This window comes from Tamandua tetradactyla, chromosome 6, assembly GCF_023851605.1.
Source record: "Tamandua tetradactyla isolate mTamTet1 chromosome 6, mTamTet1.pri, whole genome shotgun sequence".
In the NCBI taxonomy this organism is placed as follows: domain Eukaryota; kingdom Metazoa; phylum Chordata; class Mammalia; order Pilosa; family Myrmecophagidae; genus Tamandua; species Tamandua tetradactyla.
Window position 1 is genome coordinate 154,222,351 of NC_135332.1, and position 12,183 is coordinate 154,234,533.

General features: G+C 41.9%; 1 protein-coding gene across 5 annotated transcripts in view; it reads right to left on the reverse strand.

Moving 5' to 3' along the window:
• SYBU (syntabulin) overlaps positions 1-12,183 on the reverse strand; it is a 76,941-nt gene that overhangs the window by 19,391 nt on the left and 45,367 nt on the right. The gene's annotated exons all lie outside the window — the stretch shown is intronic.

Sequence of the window (12,183 nt, forward strand, 5' to 3'; positions counted from 1 at the left end):
TCCTGAGAAATTGTAAATATCATTTCCATTTATATCATAATTTCAGAAAGGATTCATCCTCATTCTGACTGATGTTCAGAATTCTACACTTAACTTTCTGAGGACCTGCCAAACCCTCTTCCAAAGTGGCAGCATCATTTTATATCCCCACCAATGTAATAATAAATCTCTTTCACTTACCAAAACCTTATAATGAATTAAAAAACAAAACAAAACAGAAAAGTAGGCAAAGGACATGAACACAGGGGTCATAGAAAAACAAAGAAAAACAAACAACCAATATACCTGAAAAGCTATACAATTGACTTCTAACATTAAAAATGTGAATGAAAAAATGAGATTTTTTTTCGCCTATCAGATTGGCAAAAAATGAGTGAAATGAAAGTCTGATAATTCTGGTTCTGGTTAGGGTGTGGGAAAACAGATACACTGATAGAGTTGGGAAATTGTGAACTGGTGCAACTTCCATAAAAAAGGAAAGCTGCATTGTGAGGAAAATACCCTACAGATACGTGTCCCCTCCCCCTACCAAAAAAAAAAACAACCCTAATTGTATGGATTGGTTAAATCAAACAGTTCAGCAAGCTAAGAGCATGCAATTACAAAAAGGAGTGAAGTGAACCTCAGTGTGCTGACGTGAAAAGATCTCAAAGACCTGTTATTAGATGAGCGAAACAAGATGCAGACAGTGGGTATGGCATGTTTGCTTTGTATGTAAACAGATCTTTAAATAACATATAAATGCACAGAACATTTTTCTTAAGGGATCAAAACGGATCTGTTAGTAATCATTTCCCCTGGGAACCACAAAGTGGGGATAAAAAGAGACTTTAATTTCCATTTTATTCTGAGCCATCTGGTTTTTCTAACAATGTGTATATTACAATACTAAACATATATAGGGATGCAGTGTGATTCTGGACAGTTCAGTTTTTCTCTATTCTTTAAAAAAATCTAAGTTTGTTTTTAAGCAGAATTATTTCATAATAAAAGCAATCACTCTGTATTTATGAGGGTTTTCAAAACCAAACTAGTTTTGAATGTCAGCTCTTTTGCTTACTCTCTGAGGCCTTGAGCAAATTATTTTATTTACCATTTCTCTGCCTCAGTTTCCTCATTTATAAAATGGGGGTGATGATATTGATAGTGTATACTGATAGGGGGATTGTGAGAAATTAAAGGGAAGCATGCAAAGAAATTAGAACAATGTCTGGCACACAGCACACACCCAGTAAATGCTAGCTACTATTTCTAGCTGGAACTACTGGAACAATGGCTAGATGGCCAAAGAGGGCTATTCAAACAACGATTATACCTTTCCTTTAAAAACCCTCACAATAGGAAATCCCGATCCTGCAGAGATTTTTATAGTCACGCTTCATAAAAGGTGGTTTCCCCTCAGCCATTCTTCAGTGGACAGCATGCCACTGAAGGCCTTTTCCTTGGTGTGCAGGTGTACCAATAAGGTACACAAGAAGACCCACAGGTTTAAAACCAACTTCCTTCGCACTCCTTCAAAAAGCTGTTCTTAGAATCCTGCCTCCACAAAGCCCCAGGGAAAAGGACTGCAGGTTTACAAAACCTCTCATCTTAGCAGAGGCCAGTCCTTAAGCCAGGGGGCTCTGAAGGTCTGAGAAAGGAAAGGAGAAACCCTGGGAGAGGAGCAACTCCTCCTAATGCAATCCTTTTTCTGGGGATGGCTGGGCAGAAATACAGGCAACTTACCTGCCTACCGAAAACAGTGAATAAACAAAGAGTGTGAAGGAACTTTGAGAAAGGAGAAGAGAAAATTTTGACCAGGGCAAAAAGCAGAAAGCAAGCAAATAAACACACACACACACACACACACACACACACACACACACAAATGATGAACTTTCCACACAGACCCAGATTCCATCTAGTCTTCCTCTGCTTCACTGCCGGGAAAGATTAATCCATTGCACTGGCCAACCTTATTAGAGACCAGGGAAAACGGATGGGAATTCTGTCAGTGCCAATTCTTCCTGTGCAGTTTTGTGAATGACCATTCTCCATGGGCCTGCTCTTTTCAACACTAAAGAAGAAATATGTGGCCCTGAAAATTGAGCAAAGATGGCTAGGAAGAGCATGCTAGAGAAGAGCTCAATGACTTCAGCCCCAGGCAGAGCAGATGCCTCTGGGGCCCTCCAGGGCCACTGCCCTGCAATGCACGGCCCCACCAGAAGGAGGCGCGTCCATCTGCAAATTCAACAACCAATAAGCTCTACATCAGCTGGGCTCACCTCTCATTAGTTATGCGTCCTTGGCTCTCATTAGTTGTGCATCCTTGGCCAAGTTTTTAAAAACTTTTCTGAGCTTTACTTTCTTCATTTACATATATATATATATATAAGAATTTAATTTACTGTTTAACAAAAATGTGCATTCCTGCTCTGCAACAGGCCCTGTACAGGGTTCGAAGATGATTATTCCCTTTCATAGGGTGGCTGTGAAGATGAAATAAATTAATGCGTGGGAAATGCCCGGCATACTCATAGTTATCAACCACTAACAGTCTAATGGTTATTAATAATGCAATGATTCCCAAGCTTTATTCTGCATAAGATCACCTGGGAAGTTTAATAATCATGTAGATTTTGGGGCCCCACTCACAGAAATTCCAACTCGTGGTCTGGGGTGGAGGCCCAGGAATATGCAGTTTTAATTATTACCATGGGCGACTGTGCAGCATGTTGTGTAGAAGAGAGACCTAAAGATAAAAGTCATCTGGACTTTCTCTCCAGCTTTTGTTCCATTGCCATGGTTTTCTCCAATGGGAAGTGGAAGGTGAGTGAGCAGAAGCTGAGACAGAGAGGCCACCAGGAAGGGAAACTGAGACAGAGAGGCCACCAGGAAGGGAAACTGGGCAAGGCACATGGGAGAGAGGCATTTACCCTTCAGAGTGACCCATATCTTCACAGCTCTCCAGAAGCACATTCCTGGGCTGAAAATATTTTCAAGGGATGGAAGGGAAGCATGGGGTTACACATCAGGCACAGGTTATCCAAACTGGGCAGGTTCTAGCCAAATTCATACACTCAAATGCTGGTTTGAAAAGCATTAGGATACTTGGGCAGGTGACCCATGCTTTGAAGTCCTCATAATCCTCTGTTTAAGAGGAGAGATTAACCAGGGTGAACACCATTCAGCTGAGAGAAACACCTTCATTTGGGTTATCCCATCAGCCCCCACTTGCTGTCTTGGTGTGGATGGGACATCCATGGCAGAGGTGCTGAATGGTACCAAGGAACAACACACAGCCACTGTCTCAACGCGGCGTCACCATCAAGCACGAGCATCTGGTAGGTGGGCTCAAGGGGTGGCCCCCTCCCCTCTGCTTCTCACTGACGGGTCCCAAAAGGGATGCATCCACAGCGGGCATGGACTTCATCCCGACTGATCACCTGGGGGCCTGGTCATAACAGAGTGAATCCTCGCAGAAGTAATTCCCACATCCTTTCATGTTCCTTGTCTTCGATTTCTTGTCAAATTTACCAAATTGAACTGAATTTCTATCCCTTTGAGAAGCTAGCTGGGAAAGCTTGCTATTTCTATCTATGAAGTATTCATCCAGGGTTTCTCACAATGAGGTCCAGCCCTCCACGTCTAGCAGGAAAGACCTAAATCAGGGAAAAGCGGCCCTAAAGGCAGGAGGCGGAAAGAAGCGTTATTGTGAGAAGAAATTATCAGGGTGGAGTGGTAGTGGTGAAGGGGTGGGAGAAAATGGGGAATGAGCTACCACGAACCAGACTAAAAAGTCAGGACAGGGCTAGGCTCTGCATCTTGATTTCAAATCCGGGATATTAGGGAGGCAGCGATGGGTCTTTCTGGAGAGTCACTGAAATTTCCACTCTTGTCTTCGCAGTGGAGTGGTGCCTCAGCAATGCAATACTAGACCAGGAATGGAACAAAACACCCACTGGAGAGGAAAGACGTGGTATAATTCACAAGTCACTGCTGAGGCACCCAACGTGGCTCTAACACAACACGTTTTTGCCTCACTTCTGTACTTAGTCACATGTTTTTTTAACTGGCTCCAAGACCTAACAGCTTTGCCTGGCTTCCGTCACCCCCGGCACCACCGTGTGACAACACCCAGGGTGCACACCTGTGCGACTCAAGGCCTGTCCTGCTTGCACAGGTTTCCTTCCTCCCTAAGCAGCACAATGCACACTGCAGCCACGTCTCCCATCTGGCTCAGGGGGCCACGGCTGCGATGACCTTCACCTTCACTCCATCTAAACAGCAAGCAGGCACAGTCACTTACTGGGCCTTGCAGCACTTGGCCAGCGCTTTGATCTATCAGCTATTTTTTCCTCTTGCATTTTCAGTCACCATTAAATTTTCTTTCTCTGCCTTTTATGTGGTAATATGGCTCAGTAATGTGGTTAATAATCTTAGTTACCAGCTCTGTGACCTCAGGAAAGGTGCTTATCCCCTCTGTGCCTCACCTTCTTCATCTAGCAAAGGAGAGTAACAACAGTATCTGTCTCACAGAGTTCTAAGAATTTCCTAAATTAGTGCATGTGAAACATGTAAAATAGTGTTGGACATTCAGTAAGTACTTTAAAATATTGCTGTTATTTCTATTTTTCTTCTTCTGACACTCTCTTAACCACATATGCCTCCCAACACAGGTGAGGCCAAAATCAGGGAGGAAGACTAGGAGCAGAAAGTAGTGGAAAGAGATGTTTCAAAACAAGTATGGAAACAAACAGAAGATGGTTCAGACAGAGGGTGGTCAAGACGCCTACTCCTCTCTTTCGGTTACAAATCAACAAGGAAAACCTCAGACCTCAGCTGTATTATCTGAAATTTCCAACTTCACAGAAAGGCACACAAAAACAACAGGCAGCTAGTTATTGAAGCTTCTCATAAGCCTGGGATTGCAAATCACACACTGTGGGAGACCACGCTTCCACGGGGCGAGGTTTCATCCATTCTCATCTGTACACCCTGCCACTCTACACACCTAACAAACGCCAGGCTGTGGGCCCAATCCTGCCTTCAGAAAGAGGCAAGGGTCTTACGACCTTAGGAAGGGCATAAATTAGGTGCCAAAAGAGGTCAACAAAGGGCAGCACTGTTTCCTGCTGGGAGGATGAAGACATCTCCTAGGGTTTCTCCTTTCCTTTCTCAGACCTTCAGAGTCCCCTGGCTCAAGGACTGGCCTCTGCTATGATGAGAGGTTTTGTAAACCTGCAGTCCTTTTCCCTGGGTCCTTCTGGAGGAAGGATTCTAAGAACAGCTTTTTGAAGGAGTACAAAGGAAGGAGGAGGTACACGGGCCAGCTTTTGAAACTATTCATTACTGTTCAAGACTGTGGCGTGCAAAGAAAGTTGTAGACACAGGCATTCCTAGTGCAGGGAACAGCACTGGAGGAAGGAGAGGCAGCAGGGGGAAGGAGGCAATAAAGGAAACTTGGAGGCAGGTTAATCTTAAAATCTGCTAAGATACAGGTCCCAATATATGTGACTAGTAAAGCTAAGAGTTTTTCAGGCCAGGCATAAATAAAGGTCTTCTTTATTTTCTAAAATTCCAACCCTCACTTCTTCTCTGAGAAAACATGAAAACATGCTACCTTTCTCAGAGAGGATGATATCAGAGAAGAGAAAGCACACTTTCCCTATCCCAGCGGTGCAGCAGTTACAATTTTGTCTGAAGTGAGTCTAAAGATAATCCCAAATGGGCCACTGATGCCCTCCCTTGGTGACCTCTATTCATAAGCTGGACCAACCTGGATGAAAGATGGGAGAAAAGCGCCAAAGGCTTCAAGACATACAGAGTTGCACAGAAACCAAGCATGGAACTATTTTTCTACATGAGAGCGACATTTCATTATTTTCTCTACAACCCAGAAAGGTACTTTCTCAATTTCCTTTTTTTTTTTTTAATAGGTGTCTCAGATACACAGAACTGGATTAACTACAATCCTTGGTTCTCGACACACTCAATATTGGCCCCTGGAAGACTACTTCAGTGTACTGATTTACTGAAAGGTTTGTTTATGCATTTAGATTTTTGTTTATCTATTTGTATTTAATATTACAATAAATGAAGAAACTACCACCCATCACAAAAACTGGAATGTTGACACTAACTTACTCATCCTGTGTGGTCCTTCCATTCCATCCCTGTTCATCATTTCCTCGCTTTCCATTTTACAAAAATTATTGCATCCGTATGTATTCCTAAACAGGAGATTGTGTTGCTTGTTGTGTTTGCTTTAAAATTTTTTAAAACAGGTTACCCGTCACAATGCATACAATCTTTTGTGACTGTTCACCCAAAATTAAACTGCTACGATTCTACTTATATAGTTTTAAGTTCATTCATTTGACTGCTATGCGTATTCCATTGTGCGACTTATACCACAATTTATTTCTTTACCTCCAGACAATGAGAAAGTGGGTTCAATCCACAGTTACTCATCTATCTAACTTCTCCTTTCTGATAAACATGCATTTGCATCTCCAGAGACTTAAGTCTCCGTAAGAAAAAAAATCAAAACACCAAATCAGATTTACTGTGATGTATTCCAAAGACAAGAGAAAATGTTCCGTGGATCATCTGTCCTTACAGACATTACCACTTTCCTTCTCACTATTATGGTGAATCGACACATGGCAGTCAACTGGTATTTCTGCTTTACTTTATATACCTGTATTAGGGTCCAACACATTGGCCTAATGTGGCCCTGTGTCCCGGGGTCGTTCTGCCTCTGAGGAGTCCCAACAGGTCAGGAATTACCTGATGCCCTGTTGGGCCTGGTTTAGGCCACTCCATGACCTTGCTGTCCCTTGGCAAGGATACCATTCCATAAACATGAGAGTTTGACTCAGAGTTACTGGATTATGCACATAACTTTACGGAGGGGAAGGAAAATTCCCTTGTCCCAGGGTGGGGAGGAAGGGAGCAGGTGGGGACTTCCTTGTGAGTGTGTGCTGGTGCCGGACGCAGCCCAGAGCCCAGGCCTAAGGTCAAACTCTGGGTCTGAGTCACAAGTGACAGAAATATTTGAGTTTTAAACCAGGCCCCACTATTTTGGAGAAGGGGAAGCCACTGTGTAAAAGTCTCTATAGTAAAAAGCAACTGCTCTGCTTTAAGAAACAATAAAGCTGAAGAAACAATCAATTTCTGTCTTCGACGTTCATCTAAGCATCTGCATGTTGGAGCTGATGACTTGTCACTTCAAAATGTCTCTGCGAAGTTAAGTAGCTGGGTCTGTGTGGCAGATCAGGTAAATACGGGTTGGAATTTAAGTCATCCTCTGTCCCTAAAGTCAGCATTCATCTCATTCCTCTAAGACAGTGGATGTACAAGTGTGGTCCCAAAACAGCAGCAGCAGCATTACCTGGGAACTGGGTGAGAGCTAGTGAGAAATGCAAATTTTCAGTTCCCACCCCAGGCCCACAGAGTCAGGAGCTCAGGCGGAGGCAGGACTAGCGCCCAGGCCTGGTAATCTGTGTTTCAAAAGCCCTGCAGGTCTATCTGATGAGCCCTCAAGCTTGAGAACCACAGCTCTAAAGACACCCAGAGGGCTGAGGTGCCTCATGGAGCAGCTTCCTTTGTGGCAGCCTCTGGGAAAGAGAATCAGGCTTGATTTTAATTTCAAATTAAGATGGACCCTGTAGTACATATTTTGGGAATCTTTTTGCACATTTCACATCCATGATGATTCACTGACTTGATTTACTTGGCCAACTCCCGAGTGTTACTAATCAGGCTTCCTGCAATTGACAATACCGTTTAACAGCTGTGGCTAGGAGCAGATTCTAGCATCAGAGGATCCAGAGCTCAATACCTGCTCCATCCTTTAATGGCTGTGTGACCTTGGGCAATCACTAGGGGTCTCTCTCTAGATCAGGCCCCTCACTCTGGATTACTACAAGCATCAATGTCACAATATGGAATAGAGTGAGTATGTAATACATTTTTATCATTACTAGTATCAACCTAATTACTCATGTTTGTTACATGCAATGCTAAACACTAAGGTTCTCTAAGAATTTGTACTATACAGATATTAGAAACTTTTGTTTAAGGAGTGTAGCTTAAATAGGAAGGTAAAGCCTTTATTACATGGCGAGTCTAAAACAAGTGAGAAATTTATTACCGATTGCCCACCTCACTCACTAATGGCCAGAATAAGCTTATTATGTCCACACACTGTTCAGAGTGCTTTACATGAATCAACTTCCTTGAGCCTTACTTCAAGCCTATGAGATAGTTACAATTATTATCCCCATTTAACTGATGAAGGAAGGAGAGAACAGGTAACTTGTTCAAGGTTCAAGGCAACAGAGCTGGTAAATGGTGAAGCTGGGATGCATTTCAGCTGGAGAAACACCATAATAATAAATACACCAAAATATTTCTTAAACACAAGGAAAGCACATCTGCATAGAATTTCAGAAGTTAGGGGAAGTGATAGTTTTCTCCATTAAGTTTCTCCATCTTGCAAAGGATATGGTGAAACCACTGAAAATTCATCTACAAACAATCGGTAGTGATTTAAAGATGCAGGCCCTTGCTGACCTCCTGCACAAGAGCTGTGGAGGCAGTCCGTGCCCCATTTGTCGGTCCCTGGCCTTGTTTTGGCTAGGAAATACCCACTTGGAAAAGTCCTTCCAGGGGTGATGCGCCTCCCAGAATTTGCCTTCAGGAAAAAGGTGCACGAGACAATGAAAGGAGTGTAAAAACCTTCAGAGGCAGAGTCTGGGACAAAGCCTTGCCAGCTTCACACAACTGGGAGAGGGAGGTTTGGCCCCTGGAATCAGAGGGGACAATCAAACTCCTATAAACGGGGGAACTCCAAAACAACTAATAAGCAAAAGTCCAGGGCAAAACAGAGTCCAGAAAGACAAGGAAAACCCCACACACACTGCATTCGCCTTGAGCAGACCTTCTGAAGCTCAAGACAAATCTCGGTCTTATCATTGCAAAACCAGGAAACAGACATCCCAGGGACTAAAACCCAGGGTTAACATTTAAAAATATTAAAATGTTCAGTGTGCAACAAAAGACAAGAGAAACAAAGAAGCAGGAAATGATGTCCCACCCAAAGGAAGAGGATGAAAATACGGGTAACACCAACAAAGAAGATGAGAATGCAGACATACTGAACAAAGCTTTTAAAGAAACGATCTTAAAAATGCTTAAGGAGATGAAAGAAAGTACAGAGAAAGAACTACAGGATATCAGGAAAACAATGAATGAACAATATGGGCATCTTCGTAAAGAGAGAGAAATTTTAAAAAGATACCAAACAGAACTACTGGCACTGAAGACCAAGACTAAGTGAAATAAAAAATTCCTTGGAGGGTTTCAAGAACAGAATGGAGTTGGCAGAAGAAAGAATCAGAAAAGTAGAAGACAAGATATGTGAAATAAGTCAGGATGAAGAGCAGAAAGGAAAAATAAATACTAAAAGCAAAAACAGCCTGAGACAGCAATGGGGCACCATAAAGCGTATTAATACACATATTATGGGAGTGCCAGAAGGAGAAAAGAGGAAAAAAGGGGCAGAAATAACAGTCAAAGAAATAATGAGAGAGAGAACTTTTCAAACTTAGCAAAAGACACAAATATGCACATTCAAGAAGCTCAGAGACCAATGAATAATATAAACATGAAGAATAATACACCTTGTCACATATTGATTTCACTAACCAACACAAAAGATAAGGAGCGAGTTCTGAGAGCTGACAATTCAAGAGGAAAATGTAGCAATTACACGTGTTACATACAAGGGAATCCCAATAGGACTGAGTGCCAATTTCTTATCAGAAGCCCTGGAGGCAAGAAGGCAGTGGTTAAAATACTTAAAATGCTGAAGGAAAACAACCACTAGCCAATGGTTTAAAATCCAGTAAGACTCTCTTTCAATACCAAGGCAGAGATGAAGACATTCTCAGATAAACAAAAGCAGAGAGAAGGGCGAGTCACCTAATATGTACTGATGAGTTAATGAGATTGAATTTAAAAGTATGGGAACAGACAGACCCGAGGGTAGTTCATTAGTGGGTTATAAATAATAGTGTCATATGGAAGGTGAATACGATTGAAAGGAAATGTTTAGAGCCACGCCATTCACTGATTAGCACTACAAATATAAATAACTTCTTGCATGAACTACTTTGAAAGTATGATACTTGTATAAACAGCTAATAATAGAAGGGTATATGGGAAAAACTACTTATTACATGTTATGGTCTATATTTAACAGGAATACATCACTACAACACAACAGTACTACATAATTGGGCTGGGGGGACAAAAGTTAAGGGGAGTTTTGAACTTTCTCTGTGGTGTGAGTGTGTCTGTTATTTTTCTCTTCAGAGCAATACAGCTTCACACTGATGTTTAAGGTGCCATTATTCATGACACCCAATAGATAGATGTGGCCAAAGGGTACTTTGAGAAGCAGAAGGGAGAACTGTGGTGTACATATGATGGACTACTGTGTGGCTACAGAAAAAGAACGAAGTCGTGAGGCACGAACGAGGTAGATGAACCATGAACACATTATATTGGGCAAAATAAGCCAGAAACAAAAGGACAAATATTGTATCATTTCTCTTAGAAAATACTTATAAGAAAATTGGGGCCTAGACTGTAAGCTCTTACAGCAGTCACATTTATTCCTGAGCTTAAATTATTATTTCTAAATTCTGAGATGCTGTGCTGTATGTATATAACCTGGTATTTACCTGGAACTTTGGGGACCTGTGTGACATCTAAGACTCAGAGCTGGAGCTCTACAGCTCTGAAGGTCAGCATTGCTACATATAGCAACTGTTAAAGAAGCCAAAAAAGAGATCAGACTTCAATTAGAGATAAGAATGAAGCTCATCTGGTTGGGACTAAGATAAATCGGAATACAGGGTAAAGGATGATACTGCCTGTGTTTGAGAACTTCACTTACTATATAAGACCAAAGGAAGAGAGGTTTATTTTGTCAAAAATAAATGTTCTATACCACATAAGCCAACTTAACTTGTTTGGCCAGTTCAGTTAAATGACCTAAATACATGGTGCCAAGAATTGGAAACAAGGTCTTGCAATTCTGTATAGCTAAATGTAATACCTGGATATATTCCCAAGTATGTTGGGCAGATAATTAAAAAGTATTGGCAAAGTCCCTTGAGGGACAGGAGAAAAAATATGGAACTATTAAATTTTCTCACCTGGAAAATCTCTGATACTGAATCAAACATTAGGGATTCCCAAGTTAACAGGCCAGGCCCTTGAGCTAGAGTCTTGGTATTATGAAACTTATTTCTGTGATGGAGAAACTAAGCCTACCTATAATTATGTCTAAGAGTTACTATTAGAGAACCTCTTTTGTCACTCATATATGGCCTCTCTCTCTCTCCCTAAGCCCAACTCTGCAAGGAAAATCAGTACTCTCCCCCCTATGTGGGGCATGACTCCCAGGGACGAACCTGGCCCTGGCACAGTGTGATTGACACTTCCTGACCAAAAGTGGGAAAAGAAATGTAACAAAATAAGGTATCAGTGGCTAAGAGAGTTCAAATAGAGTTGTGAGGCTATTCTGTAGGCTACTCTTAACACAAGCTTCAACTAGATACTGCTAATTACCTGGATTTGCCAAACCGTAAACAAAACCATTCTTGTAAACCCTAAAGAACACCTAGGGATCTCGCTGAGATTCTACAAAAGTTTCACACACTAAGATTACTTTCCAGAGACCTACAGTCTCCACATGGGGTCCTAGGCCAGATAAATTCTGAAACCCAGAGGAGCCGGGCCAGCCTCTCCAATCCTATATTAGTTCCATCCTCCTGCCCCTTATTATTGACAGCCCCTTCCAATATGAAAAAGAAACAGAATAGCCCAAGTACCCTTAAAGATTGGGAGAAGGATCAAAGGAGAAGGAAGTGTCATAACAGAGAAGACAGGATTTAACAAATGACTATGACTGCTGAATCACTATACTGACATTTCTTTTAGTCTCCAGGGTCTTGGAGCAGCTGGAAGGATCTGTCTGAGATGTGGAAGCTAAAATTGTGGCAATGTAACCCACATGAAACTCTGAAATCTGTTCTATATCTACTTGTTATAGCGCACTTTAAATTTATTGCTTTTTTGAATTTATATTATATTTCACAATTAAAAATGTTCAAAAAAAGGAAATGC